The sequence below is a fragment of the Dendrobium catenatum genome, unplaced genomic scaffold, assembly GCF_001605985.2.
Source record: "Dendrobium catenatum unplaced genomic scaffold, ASM160598v2 fragScaff_scaffold_1013, whole genome shotgun sequence".
NCBI lineage: Eukaryota > Viridiplantae > Streptophyta > Magnoliopsida > Asparagales > Orchidaceae > Dendrobium > Dendrobium catenatum.
The window spans coordinates 158,504-173,688 of NW_021319475.1; the positions used below are offsets into that span (position 1 = coordinate 158,504).

The following is a 15,185-nucleotide window of genomic DNA, read 5'->3' on the forward strand; positions in this document are numbered from 1 at the left end:
ATGTGTAGTAAATACCGAATTCCTGATTGTTTCCTTGGGCAATTAGCCTTGCCTTATTTGGCCTCTGAACCATCTATGTGGAACTTTGTTCTATACGTCCATTTGCAACCTAGTATAGATGCCTCAGGTGGTGGCAGAATTAGACTCTAGGTCCCCTGTTTCTACAAAGCCAAAAATTCATTAGCCATTGCTTGACGCCATTCAAAGTATTTGACGACCTCTGTGTATGTAGTCGGATAATGATTCACATTTATGGATTTTTGTATATGTAAGAGATTAAGACGTTACGTGTTCTTGAGTGATCCAGTTTTTCTACGAGTTATCATGTGATGAGTGGGGAGTGTGTGTACTGGGGGATTGAGATAGAACAGACAAATTGTTCCGATTGTTGGTAATGACAGTGTCGTTTCTATGAGGTTGCGGAGCCTGAGTGGTGCGAATAGGGACGTTTGGTTGGTTCTGAATTGGTATAGAAACGAGACTAGGAATAGGAACCGTTGGTCTAATAGAAGTTGGAGTTAATAGAAAGGATTAGGTCTCAGCAGGATTGGATGAGGGAATTGATGGAGATTTAGAAAAGGAAAGACGTTTTCGTTGAACTTAGTATGTATTTACATTATAATTTTGGTGGTTGATACATCAAGACATTTGTAACCCTTGTAAGTCTCAGAATAACCCAAGAAGACACATGACTGAGATTTAGGTTGAAGTTTGTGACGGGAGTGTGAAGGAGTGAGCGAAAGCATTCACACACAAAAATTTTGAGGTGACTGTAATCCGGTTTCGATTTGTGAATGACCTCAAACGGAGAAAGATTGTTTATTGTACGAGAAGGAAGTCTATTGATAAGATAGACCGAAGTAAGAACCGCATCGGGCCAGTAGATGTACAAAACCGAAGCAGTAGTAAGAAGGGTACGAGTAGTTTCAATGATATGCCGGTGTTTCCTTTTGGCAAGGCCATTTTGTTTCGCAGTGTAGGGGAAAGATAGTCGGTGCAGAATGCCTTGAGTATCAAGATAATTTTTGAAAGCATGATTAACGTATTCAGAGCCACCGTCGGTTCTCAAAATTTTTATGTGATGGGATGTGTATTTCTCAATCTGATTTTTAAATTTAATAAAGATATTGAAAACATCAGATTTGTGACGTATGGGAAATAACCAAGTATAACGTGAGAAATCGTCGACAAATATAACGTAAAATTTGTATCCTTGTGTAGATACAGTGGGAGTTGGTCCCCAAACATCAGAATGTATGAGTGCAAGAGTGGAGGACTGACGGTTTTGAGAACTTTCAAAAGTAAGTTTGTGACATTTGGAAGAAATAAAAGAACTGCAAATGGACGACTTTTTATTAATATTGAGATGAGGGTTACAATTAGAAACAAGATCTAATATTCTCTTGTGCGGATGTCCAAGTCTAAGGTGCCACGAATTTGGCGAAGAGTTGGTAGCAGATAGAGCTTGGTGAGTATGCGTGGAGGAGCTGATCTGGATAGAGTAAAGTCCACGATTACACGACCAACGAAGAATGATGTGTTGCGTCTTCAGATCCTTTAAAATAAAGTCAGATGGATCAAAGATAACATAAATATCATTGTTTTTGGTTAGTTGTGAAATAGATAATAAATTGAACTTAAGAAAGGGCGTGTGAAACATTTGAGACAAACTCAGCATACGGGATGGGGTCGGGAGTATACCAACCCCGGCGTGAGCAATGTTGACAGAGTTTCCATCGCCTATGGTGTGTTGTCCAAACCCTGGTATTGAGTAGAGATGGATAGGTTGTCAAGCGAGTTGATGAGGTGCGAGGATGCTCCCGAGTCCAAGAACCAATTTGCATCCGGAGCATTTGAGTTTGCTACTAGCGCAACATTATTGTTTTGTTTGACGGCATATACTGGATGTTTAACTGATGCCAACAAGATTGAGCCGAATGGTCTTTCTTGTAGCAAATTTGACAGATAATCTAGGCATTGACTGTAGTCCGAGCTTGTCCATTATTGTTTAACGAAGTTCTTCCTCTAGACCGACGACCACGACCTCGATAAGTGAATAGAGCCGTAGTTGGATCTTAACCGAGTGGAGCCCGAGCGGTGTCTGACGCAGTATTGATTTCATCGCTTAACAGCAGAGGGTAGAGCTGGTCAATGGTAATGAGGGTGAGTATAGCTCTAATGCCAGTTTTGAAGGATTTGTAAGAGGGAGGTAGTCCATTAAGAATGTAAAGAATGATGTCCTCCGTGTCAACCGAGGAGCCAGCCGCGGATATTTGATCGACTAAATTCTTGATTTTGGAAAGATAATGATCCATGGATGCGTTCTTGAGGGAAACATGATGAAGTTTATTTTTGAGTTGAATGGCCTTTGAGAGGTTAGTAGATTGGAAACAATTTTTGAGAGTTGTCCAGATCTCTACGGTGGAATGAAGCTGAATGACATAAGGTAAAACCGATTGGGATATTGTGGAGCAGATGGATGCTAAAAGATTTTGATCAGTGAGCGTCCATTATGAGTAAAGAGGGTTGGCAACGGTTGATCCATCTTGAGCAAACAGGAACCGAGAAGGTGGAGACATTTTGGGATCAAGAAAGTCAAGAAAGCCATTTGCTCGAATTTTTTTGAGAATCTACGATATCCAGATAGCTTAATTATCTGGGGCAAGTTGGATCGTGACAAAGTTGCGAAGTTTTGGCACTACAAATTTCAGAGTTGTCGGAATGGAGGGATCGGCATGAATCATCTAATCGTTGTGATCTTGAATCTGCGACGAAGCAGAATCCACCATGATCCAGGATCAAGAACGCCCCTCTGATACCATGTAGAAACCAGGAGACGGAGAACAGAGAAGAGGAGAAAGTAATTGTATTAACTTGAATGACTGTTACAGCTAAGAATGATCCCTCTTTTATAGAGGAGAGGACCGAGACTTATAACACATATGGCTATACAGGTTAGGCAGCACATACAACTATAGAAAGTAATATGATATCTACGGTTGAGATGTGTTGTGTTGCTCTAATAGTTTCTTAAAGCAGCTTTCAAGTACAAAAAATTATGAAGCCTTAGTGTTCTAAATAATAAAGTTCTGATTGGTTGACAGCTTCATCAAACAACCAATCAATTGAAAGAGGTTGATGATCAACTTATATGCTTATATGCCCACATTAATGTCCAATTTGCATAAAGACGAGAATATAAATCAAAACGTTTAACAATTTTGAAAGAAATCAAACAATGCCATGGCAGATATTGCTTGGCTTACTATTTTCAATTACAACAATTATGTTCTTCAACAAAGATAAGAGCCCACTGTTTAATAACAGTCATAGATTACATGAAAACATTCCTCAAGACTTCTAATAATATAGATAAAAGACTTCTTATCTCCAACGGTAGACTTGATTATTAATTGGAAATAGTCAACAACAAACCAAAGTGATCACTGGGATACACATGATCAACCATGTTGTTATGGTGGTATGAAAGCCCTGCTATTGCTTTCTTTCCTATCGTCTCAATGTTAATGATCCTAAAGTCTCTCAGTTTACAAAGAAACCTATCTAATCTCTTCTGAAGCCGCAAATAAGTCCATCCATCCTCTCCTGGCCTGAGCTCATTCCAGGCATCAACCCAATCTTCATTGACTGGAAAAGGGCCATCAAAGCTCTCGTCCCAGTTCATGTCACCACCAAATACAACATTGGGCAAGTTTTTGAGTAGGCTAACAGCCTTTTTTGCCTGAGCTATGCGCATGCTGCAGTACATTTTAGGAGGATTTGGGCTCTTAAGGTGGGTGGTTGCAACTACGAGGTGATTATTAGTTCCAACATCAACCTTAGCTAAACAAATCTCCTTTCTGGAGTTCTTAAAGCTTTTGTTGTTAAATGTTTTCACAGGCAACTTGCTCCACTGTAATCAAATTATCAATGTTTGATTTTCAAGAAGGAAATTACAAGGAATATCCTAAACTCATATCATAAGGATTTAAAGGAAAACTAGACTAGTTGTTGCTAATCAGAAGTTTACCAACATGCAGAAGTATTTCTTTGTTGCCTTCTCTGGGGGGACAGAACATCCATAGAGTTTCCACCATTGGGAGTGATAGAAAATTATATAAATATATGGTGTAATTTCCTGAAAGACAAACAACTTAAGTTCATAACTATTCTTGATTAGTATGAGGTATCTATCTTCAATGCTCAAACTGATTTGATTCAAAAGAATTTACACCTGGAAGAAGATTATATCAGGGGAGTGCTTCTGAATTAGGTCGCCAATGGCTTCCATCTGCTCAATCACCTCTACTTCTTCACGGGCCAGACATTATAACTCATTACCTTGATCAATCTGGAAGCGGTGTCATGATAGCCATCATCACCTGAATAGCGTATGTTTTGAGATTAATCACAGCACAGCCAAGTTAATTATTTAAATGTTCTGTCTGAATCAGCTTAACAATTTTAAAATATTTAAATTAAAAATTGCTCGTAATTCAGCTAACATGGTCGACATAAACTAAATTAGAACAATCAAAATGAAATAAAGATCATACAAATACCTTTATGACCTTGTAGTTCAAATCCAGATCTGTCCATAACCCCATCCTTTCCGGATTTGTTCTCAGATGAATCAGAAGATGATGAGAGGCTCCATACACCAAACACAAGGAAAGCTAATGGATGAAAAAAAAACAGGCAAGTCGTCCCTCATGTGGCGACTTGCCAAATTTTTTTCCAGGGAGAATAATGCAAAAAATATATAATTATATGTTTTTTACTTTTTTTCATTGCTATTATAAGAGTTTTTTTAATTTCCTTTATTTTATATTTTGAAATCTAAAAATCATTTTATAATACTAAATAAACAAACTTATTTATGAAGTTTTGGGCTTTTAGCTCCTCATCTTCCGAAATCATATTAATTGAATTAATTGCAACCAAAATCATTATTACTCTTTTGATTTTTTTTTTATCTTTTCTATTATTATTTCAGATTTTTGAAATTAAAAAATATTTATGCAAGATTAAATTTATAATATCAATGTATAACATTTTTTGAATTTTTTTATATATAACTTTTAACAAATCTTTGCATCAAGAAACATATTAATGTAAAGGATATGAGGCTTGTGTTTTGAGAAATTATTTCTTCAAAAAAAAAAAAAAAGAAGAATAAGATATTTTATGATTATTGCTCATCATTTAAAAGTATAAACAATTAAAATAATTAAAAATATTTTATTTATCTCGAAAAAAATTTCATAATTTTAAATTGCAGTCTAAAGTTGAGTACTTTTATGGAGCCAAAACTTTAAAAATAAGTTTATCTATTTAGTTTTGTAAAATATTTGTTAGAATGGCACAAAGAATAAAAATATTAGTAATTTTTTTTTAATTTTATATTGCTAGAAAAGTGTTTGTCAAATACCACGTGTGACAACACGTGTGCTGATAATGTTATATACAATGAAGACTTTAAAGCAAATGAAAAACTCTATTGCCCAATTTGAAGAAATGATTGCTTCTCATGCTTCTTTATATTACGTAAAATCCGAGAAATTATTATGTGAGGTCACTGAACAGTCCATAGCCGAACCAGAAAACGTGCTACGTCACCCGATATCGAGCGCTACAGTGCAGCAACACAAAAAAAAAAAAGAAGACATGATATGTTCATATTCGCCTTTAGATGCCGTTCGGTGACCGCACATAATAAATTTTCATAAAATCCACCGCCAAGCCTAAAAGACCTCATAGTCGGATTATGAGATATAAAGTGGTTAAGGCCCTGCTCATAATCACATGAGCTTATATGTATATACATGCTTTGCATGTTAGGTGGTTGTGTTCCATCATAAATTACACATCCACAAACTTTATCTTTGTTTTTTCAAAAGCTATGAGATTCCTTATGAATGTTAATAGAAAAGGCCTTATCGTAAGTAAGCTATTAATGGGTGAGGCAAAAAAATCTGTACATATTTATGCGCACAAAAGCTACTTCTAATTTTTTTTTTTTTTTTGATGAGGAAGCACTATTCTTAAGCCAGTGTAAATCCCGGTCGACCTAGCATGCAACCCACACCAATTTACACGGGCCAACACTTACTTCTAATTACGAAATCACCCAGCAAAATAGCAACAAAGAAATAATTGCTATGACGAAGTTATATGATGCAAATTTTTGAGATTTTTTTTTTTTATGGCTGAACAAGAACATGATCTTAAGACTTTAGAAATTGAATCGAGCCAGTTGTTATTTATTGTTCTATTTTTCAGTCTTTTTTTTTTTTAACACAAGAACACATTTTATTTCATAAAAGAAAGGGAATACAGCATAGAGCGATCAACCAACAGCAAAATCTCAAAAAGACAGCCAATATGCAAAACAACTAGCTGTGAGAAAGACAGAGATAGATTCAGGAGAAGCCCCCCGCACCAACTCCGGGCCTGCCAAGGACCATCCATGGTATAAGCAGCTATAGAACACAGTCATAAGTTACAAACAATGAGCCAAAGCACCCGAGTTGCCAACCACACAAGCCAACAAGAGGGAAGCTGGGGGCTTCATCATTATCGTCCAAAAAAACTTGCCAAAAGCCGCAGTCGAAATAGTAAAAAGAGAAGCGAAGAAAGCCTATTTCTTTTTGCCTTTATTTTTGCCTTTTTTTCATCAACATAGGGACGAAATTGATCCACAATATGAGAAGGCAAAACCTCTTCTTCAAATGTCACATCCTCCCCCTCAGAATGAGAAGAAGAAGAATAATCCAAAATTAGCTAATCTGTTTGCAAATGGACATAGTTATTCAATGACCAAGCCATATGGGCATTCAACTCAACATTAGACATAACATAAATAGGAATATCCACAAATTTCTTGTTTCTCTTATCAAGATTCACAATAGGAGAAGATTCTGGCACAACAAAAATAATCGAAACCTCACTCGAAGGGCCACATTCCACAGAATTCAACACAAGACGATCACCAGACGACACATGAGTTACATTAGAAGGGGAAGAAACTAGAGCACCACAAGACACAACATTACCAACAAAAGCAACCCCTCCACTGACAGCAGGACTAACACCCTCCCCAACTATAACCCTTCCACTAACAACACCATTGGAATCGTGACAGCTGTCCAGTCTTTTATGAAAGATAGATAGGTGTTTTAGTTTTTTGGAAGTTAAGGCCGACGTCTAGAAGCTCAGGAGACAAAATCCTTAGAGATCCCAACATTCACACTCTCAAACGGCTTACCTAAAGGAGTAGAAGCAACCAGCTCCATGGCGGCAGAGACCAAATTCACTCCACCAACCAAACCCCCATCATCAATACAATTCACCTTACAATTGTTCAAGGCTAACTTATCCTCCTCTCCAACATCATTCAACAAAGGCGTAGGGGAGCCAACACCCCCATCAGAAACATCAATCAGATGCACAACATTATCCTCAATAAGAAATACAGCCTTCCCACCCCCATGCGTGACATGAGCAAGCGCAGAGACGTGACAACTAGCCCCAAGAGACACAACAGGACTAACAACCGAATTAACTAAATAATGATTCTCCACAACAACATCCACATTAGGAACACAAGGCAGACTAATATTTTTAACGGGCACAGTAATAGTAAGAGGAACATCCCGAATCAAATGGGATTTAGCTAATTGAGGGTGCAATAGCAAACATTCCGATTTGGAATGTCCTAAAGATTTACAACGCAAAACAGTACAAAGGTAAATCCTCCAAAATTTTACGAAACCTTAGTGTTCTGAATAATAAACTTCTGATTGGTTGACAGCTTCATCAAACAAGCAAGAAACTAACAATAAATTGAAAGAGGTTGATGATCAACTTATATGCTTACATAGCCAAATTAATGTCCAATTTGCATAAATACAAGAATATAAATCAAAACAGTTAACAATTTTGAAAGAAACCAAACAATGCCATTGCAGATATTGCTTGGCCTATTATTCAATTACAGCAATTATGTTCTTCAACAAAGCTTCAACAAAGATAAGACCCATTTTTTAATAACAGTCATAGATTACATGAAGACATTCCTTAAGACTTGTAATAATATAGATAGAAAACTCCTTATTCTCTAACGATAGACTTGCTTATTAATTGGAAATAGTCAAAAGCAAACCAAAGTGATCACTGGGATACACACGATCAACCATGTTGTTATGGTGGTATGAAAGCCCTGCTATTGCTTTCTTTCCTATCGTCTTAATGTCAATGATCTTAAAGTCACTCAGTTTACAAAGAAATCTATCTAATCTCTTCTGAGGGCGCATATAAGTCCATCCATCCTCTCTTGGCTTGAGCTCAGTCCAGGCATCAACCCAATCTTCATTGAGTGGAAAAGGGCCATCTAAGCTCTCATCCCAGTTCATGTCACCACCAAATACAACATTGGGCAAGTTTTTGAGTAGGTTGATAGCCTCTTCTGCCTGAGCTATTCGCTTGCTGCTGTTCATTTTAGGAGGATTTGGGCTCTTAAGGTGGGTGGTTGCAACTACGAGGTGATTATTAGTTCCAACATCAACCTTAGCCAAACAAATCTCCTTTCTGGAGTTCTCAAAGATTTTGTTGCTAAATGTTGTCACAGGCAACTTGCTCAACTACAATCAAATTATCAAAGTTTGATTTTCAAGAAGGAAATTACAAGAAATATCCTAAACTCATATCGTAAGGATTTAAAGGAAAACTAGACTAGTTGTTGATAATCAGAAGTTTACCAGCATGCAGAAGTATTTATTTGTTGCCTTCTGTGGGGGGACAGAACATTCATAGAGTTTCCACCATTGGGAGTTACAAAAAATGGTATAAATATATGGTGTAATTTCCCGAAAGACAAACAATTTAAATTCATAACTATTTTTTATTAGTATGAGGTATCCACCCTCTTCAAGGCTCAAACTAATTTGATTCAAAAGAATTTACACCTGGAAGAAGATTATATCAGGGGAGTGCTTCTGAATTAGTTGGCCAATGGCTTCCATCCGCTCAATCACCTCTACATCTTCACGGGACCAAACATTATAACTCATTACCTTGATCAATCTGGAAGTGGTGTCATGATAGCCAAAATCGCCTGAATAGTGTAAGTTTTGATGTTAGCATAAGATTGCAGATTAATCACATCCTAGTTGTAACTGTCCAAACTCTTAACTATCGAGATATTGTCCACTTTGGCCTAAGAGTCTTACGGTTTTGTCCAGTTGGTGTAACTTCCCAGTATGTCACCCATTCTAGAATTGCTCTGGATGAGCACGGTTAACTGCAATTTTTTATGAAAAATCCAACCATTACACCAAAAGGCACATCGATGTTTAAAAATTAGCTTTCTTTTACTTGAGAGATTTCACACTATTTAATTATCTAAATGTTCTGTTTGCATCAACTTTGACAATTTTAAAATATTCAACTAAAAAACTTCTATCGTAATTCAGCTAACATGCTCGACATAAACTACTAAATTAGATCAATCAAAATGAAATAAAGATCATAGAAATATCTGTATGACCTTGTAGTTCAGATCTGCCCATAACCCCAACCTTTCGGGATTTGTTCTCAGAAGAATCATATGATGATGAAAGGCTCCATGCACCAAACGCAAGGAGAGCAGTTCCTGCTGTAGCTGCACCCACCTTGAGGGCAGAACTTGCTGTTGAAGTTTGCTCTTCAGTTTCCTTCTTCTTTGATTTATCAGATTCATTGTTGCTCCCATTGTATGGGAATTGAGAGGAACTACTCTCAGAATTACCCATTAATTAATCCTTTCTCTGCAATCACAGATGGCTGAGAGCGTTCTTCTAAATTATTTAGAAATCATGCAACCAAAATTACCCTTTTGTCCATACATATTTGTATAATTTAATGACCATGCAAACTTATTTACTAAGTAATTTTCATTTTCATATGTGAATACAAATATACGATATGTTGAAGTGGAATTGAATCAAATGAAGACAAACATCAATGTTAAATTACACAAGCAGAAATAGCTGAAAGAGTGAATGTCATTAATATGGAGACTTACTCGCTAAGCAAAGGGAAGACTATTGCTTATCCACAAACTTTACCTTAGATTTTTTAAAAGCTAAAAGATTCCTTGTGACTGCTAATTGAAAAGAACTTGTCACAGGAAAGCTAATGCATGAAAAAAACAAATCACAATGAATGTTATTTTCTATAGGTGAAATTTTAAAAAACAGCATTCATTTAAATTTAAATTATATAAAATGGTAGTTTTTTTTGCCAAATCAAATTAAGGCTTCGTTTAGGACGGCTTTCTTCCTACTTCTTAAAATAGCTTTTTAGTACAAAATTTAAAATTTTTGTACTAGAAAGCCGAAGACAGCCGTCCCAAAAGAAGCCTAAGGCATTGTTTGGGACGGCTTTATTATTGCTTTCTAAAATGGAGTTTTATTACAAAAATAAAAAAATTTGTACTAAAACTCTGTTTTAGAAAGCAATAAAAAAGCCGTCCCAAACGAAGCCTAAGTCGCCACATGGCTGTCGATTTGTGTGCCACGTAGGCAAGTCGTCCGTCATGTGGCGACTTGCCCAATTTTTTTTCTATAGAAAATAATGCAAAAAAAAAATTATGTGTTTTTTTTCATTGCTATTATAAGACTTTTTTTTTAAATTTCCTTTATATTTTGAAATCTGAAAATTATTTAATAATACTAAATAAACAAACTTATTTATGAAGTTTTGGGCTTTTAGCTCCTCATCTTCCGAAATCATATTAATTGAATTAATTGCAACCAAAATCATAAAGTCTAATAACAAGATTTTAAATGATAGTTCTTGTGATTTTTTTTTTTTGTATCTTTTCAATTATTATTTAAGATTTTTGTAATTAAAAACATTTATGCAATATTAAATTTATCATATCAATGTATGACATTATATCTGTAATTTTTAATAAGAAATTTTTTATATAAACATTTGCTTGAGTGGCACAAAAAAATACAAATATTTGTAATTTTTTTCGCATTATTTGTTGCTAGAATAGAGTTTGTCAAATCGCCACGTGGTAGATAAGTTAGCACATGACTCTAATGTAGTATAAAATGAAGAAATTTTTTTTTTTTTTTGGTGACGAAGAAGCATTGTCCTTAGGACACTGAAAACCCAGGTCAACCTAACATACAACCCACACCAATTTACATGGGCCAACACTTAAGGCTTTCACTGTTTGCCAAGGGATTCGAACCAAGGACCTCGGCTTTGTCCAGCCGGCTCTTCACCACCCAGACAAACAACGGTGGATAAAATGAAGAATTTGAAGCAAATGAAAGACTCTATTGCCCAATTTGAAGAAATGATTGCTTCTCATGCTTCTTTATATTGGGTAAAATCCGTGAAATTATTATGTGCGGTCACCAAATGGTTCAGAGGCGAATCAAAACGTGCCACATTACCCGATATCGAGAAGTACACATCAGTGGTATACATAAAAAATATGACGTATGTGTTCTCATTCGCCTTAGATGCCGTTCGGTGACCGCACAAAAAAATTATTCATAAAATTCACCACCGGGCCTACGTGACCTCATATAGTCAGATTATGAGATATGAACCACTAAGGTAAGGCCCTGCACATAATTACATGAGCTTATATGTATATACATGCTTTGCATGTTAGATGGTTGTTATTAGAACAGAAACACAAATTTGTATGTAAATAAATGTATTATCCACGTGTCCTTCTCTAACTGGTTTAGCTATATTATAAGCTCTGTATTTTCCTTTATAAAAGAGTCTGGTCTGTAGCGTCTGGGTTGGTTAAGATAATAAAGCTTTCTTTCATTTCCTCTATGCTTTCTGAAACTTTAAGTTTCTTCAGTTGTGTTCCATCATAAATTGCTCATCCACAAACTTTATCTTTGTTTTTTCAAAAGATATAAGATTCCTTATGAATGTTAATAGAAAAGGCTTTATTGTAGGTAAGCTAATGGGTGAGGCAAAAAAATCCTACAAATAGTATTTTCTGTACTTTTTTTTTTTCCGCCAAAAACCCGCAGATGTGGCTTACAAGTAAAAAACAAAATAATGATACAAGTCTTTAATGAATCTAAAGCAATCAAGAAATACACAATTTAAAGAAAAACCTATGAGCGATAGATTCAAACTAAATACTATAACAAACAAAAGAAGCTAAAAAACAGAAACACAAAGCAGAGGTAAACAAGACTCAATCACACAACATAGGAAAAGACTGGAAACAAGTCAAACCAACACCAACAAAATCAAATCAGCTCTAACATTCAAAAAGACAGCATCAGCATCAACGCCAGCACCAAAACAGCTCCCAAAAGCACGAACAAACGTCCACGAAAACCAAATCAAGACCCAAAAGTGCATCACTTCTTTTTAGAATTACGAGCTCTACGTTTGCCAATTCTTTTAAAAAAATTATAGTCTTGAAGTCAAATCCTCCTCATAAAATTCTTCACCATCAGCTGAGGAATTGTCGGCAAGTAACCAATCACCCCGCATCACCTCACTATTCCTCGAAATGTGAGTCTGCAAATCATCCTTGAAAACAATGATTAAAGGCACATTCAAAAGTGACTCTTCAAAACTTTATGTACATATTTATGCCCACAAGAGCTACTTTTGATTTCAATATCACCAACCAAAATAGCAACAGAGAGATAATTGCTATGCCGAAGTTAAGTTGATGTTTAGCAATATGTTCACACATGACAGCTTTAACTGTGCTGAAGAAAATTGATAAGGGAATGAGAAGTGCGTTGAAAATGCATGTCTCTTGATAGAGATGTCAAAAAAATTGACCCAATCTGTTAACTTTTAACTAAAAATTTTAGATTTGGATTGAGCCGTTTAATAAACAGGTTGAATTTTTCTAACATGATTATTAAATGGGTCGTGTTCGACTGACCTGGGAAATCATTTTGATCCAAAATGACCCGTTAATTTTTTTTTTCCTTTTTTTTTTGCTTGTAGGTATAATCTTCTTATTTTTTATCTGTCGTAACAAACATGTTTTTGTTTTTATTTTGATAAATAAAACATTGAATAAAATACCATAATCCCTTTACGAAAGATTGGTCATTTCAACTCCTCATGCAATCCTACGATAATTTACCTTGAGCAAGTTTACTTAAAGCTAAAAAAACTACTAATTGGTATTAGTGTCAATTATTGACCGTATTCGATAATTCGAACGTGAAAATATTGGTTCAAATCGACCCATTTAACAAATGGGTCGGATTCGGGGTTTATTTTTCAAACTTTTTGAAAAATCGAGTATTTTCAAGGTCACTTTGCAATCGCGCTCCACGCAGCCTTGCCAGGCTGCCCACGAGCTCATGTAATCTCACACCCGCACGCAGTGCACCAACATGCACAACACATCCTCACCCGCAACCGCAACACCCTCACTGGCCTCGAGCGGTCTCGTCAGGTTGCCCTCAGCGCTATCGCATAATGGGCAGTCCCGCACCTGCGCACTCACCCCATACTACTGTAAGCTTGCTTGCTCACACCCGCAGACTTGTACGGTCCCGCTAGGCCCCCCTCATGGCCTCGCCCACAGGCCACAGTCACGCAGCTCACACTCAACCCTCGAAACAAGCGTTTGAAAATTGGGTTGGGTCGGGTCAACCTGGTAACTTGGAGGATCAAGACCTGGTCTAAATTTTTGACCCGTTTGCAAAATCAGGTTAGATTCAGGTCAACTAAATTGGAGCTTGGTCAACTCCGAGTTCGATCCGAATATCCGTTTTAAGTTTTAACACCCCTACCGTGAAGGACGAGGGGCCACGGGCCTCCTCCGTTTGTGAAAGATGAAGCATGCTTTTTTTGGGACTTTTTTAGGAAGATGGAAGAAAATAAGTAAATAATCTAAAGTTATTAACTCATTATTTTGCGGTACTATAAATAGCATTAATTAGAATTCAATTTGTATTTATTTAATTTAATCCAAGTTATATATATATATATATATATATATATATATATATTTGATCAAAATTTTATATAATATACAAATTAATTCTTTTGTATATTCTTATTCGTATTTCTCCGACAAAATAACAGCAGGGTTATTTCTCTAATTGCGTACACTATGAGACATATAAAGTGAAATTAAAAAAAATCAATACCTTATAATTTTTAAAATAAGATATTATAAATTTTTAATAACTAAATATTTAAAGTTGGATAATTTAATTCATATATGGCTAAAAAATATTAAGAACTGGTATATTAGTAAAATAAAAAATGTTCACAAGATATATTAATAACTTTAATTTTGACTTTTATGAGCAATAGCGATTAGCCATTCTCAAATGAACAAAAATTTGTTTGCTATTCAATATTTTGTGGTAACCTAAACATCTCATAATAAATTTACAAATAAATCAATATGCTTAACAAACTATTTTTGACTTGACTTAGGCTTCGTTTGGGACGGTTTTTTTAATGCTTCTTAAAGCAACTTTCAAGCTTCTTTAAAAAGCAGTAAAAAAGTCGTCCCAAATGAAGCTTTTATAAAAGCTCGCTCATAATAGTTTAATTTACTAATGGAACTAAGAGCTTTGTTCTTTTCTTTATTAGATAGCTTTTGTTCATGAACACAAGCTACTTATTTATTCTTTTTAAAGTGTTTGTTTACTTAGCAGTACATTCAATTAGAATCTCATTTTTATGCTCAATATGTTGCTTCTTACTAGGCTCAATAAGGCATGATTAATTAACTAATAAGTTGCTTAATATTGTTGCTTGTTAATAGGTTTAATAAGTCTAATTTAGGTTTCGTTTGGGACGGCTTTCTTGTTGCTTTTCAAAACAGTTTTTTGGTACAAAAATTAAAAATTTTGTACTAGAAAGCTGCTTCAAGAAACAGTAAAAAGTCGTCCCAAGCGAAATCTTAGTTTAGTAAAGAGCCAAGTTAAAATCAACCGCAAACAACAAAAATTTTAAATTAAGCTCAAGCTCAATAGAAGTTTTATGGTTGACCACTACTTTAAGTTATAGAGCTTCAACTTACCTCTCATCTAACAACAGATCTCTTGCAAGCTTTATCTTCAAACGAGATACAACACTTCTCTTGCAAGCTTCATCTTCAGAGGAAAATCTTCACAACAAACGGGAAATTGATTTTTGAAGGACAAACTCTCCTATTC

The 15,185-nt window shown here is 35.5% G+C and overlaps 1 long non-coding RNA gene across 1 annotated transcript; it reads right to left on the reverse strand.

Annotated features, from left to right (window-relative positions):
* Positions 1-4,081: 4,081 nt before the first annotated feature.
* Positions 4,082-4,642, reverse strand: LOC114580402. The gene is made up of 3 exons (XR_003701782.1): positions 4,563-4,642; positions 4,235-4,382; positions 4,082-4,138 (listed from the first exon to the last, which is right to left on the reverse strand). It is a non-coding gene; the product is annotated as an uncharacterized LOC114580402 (long non-coding RNA).
* Between the last annotated feature and the right edge of the window lie 10,543 nt (positions 4,643-15,185).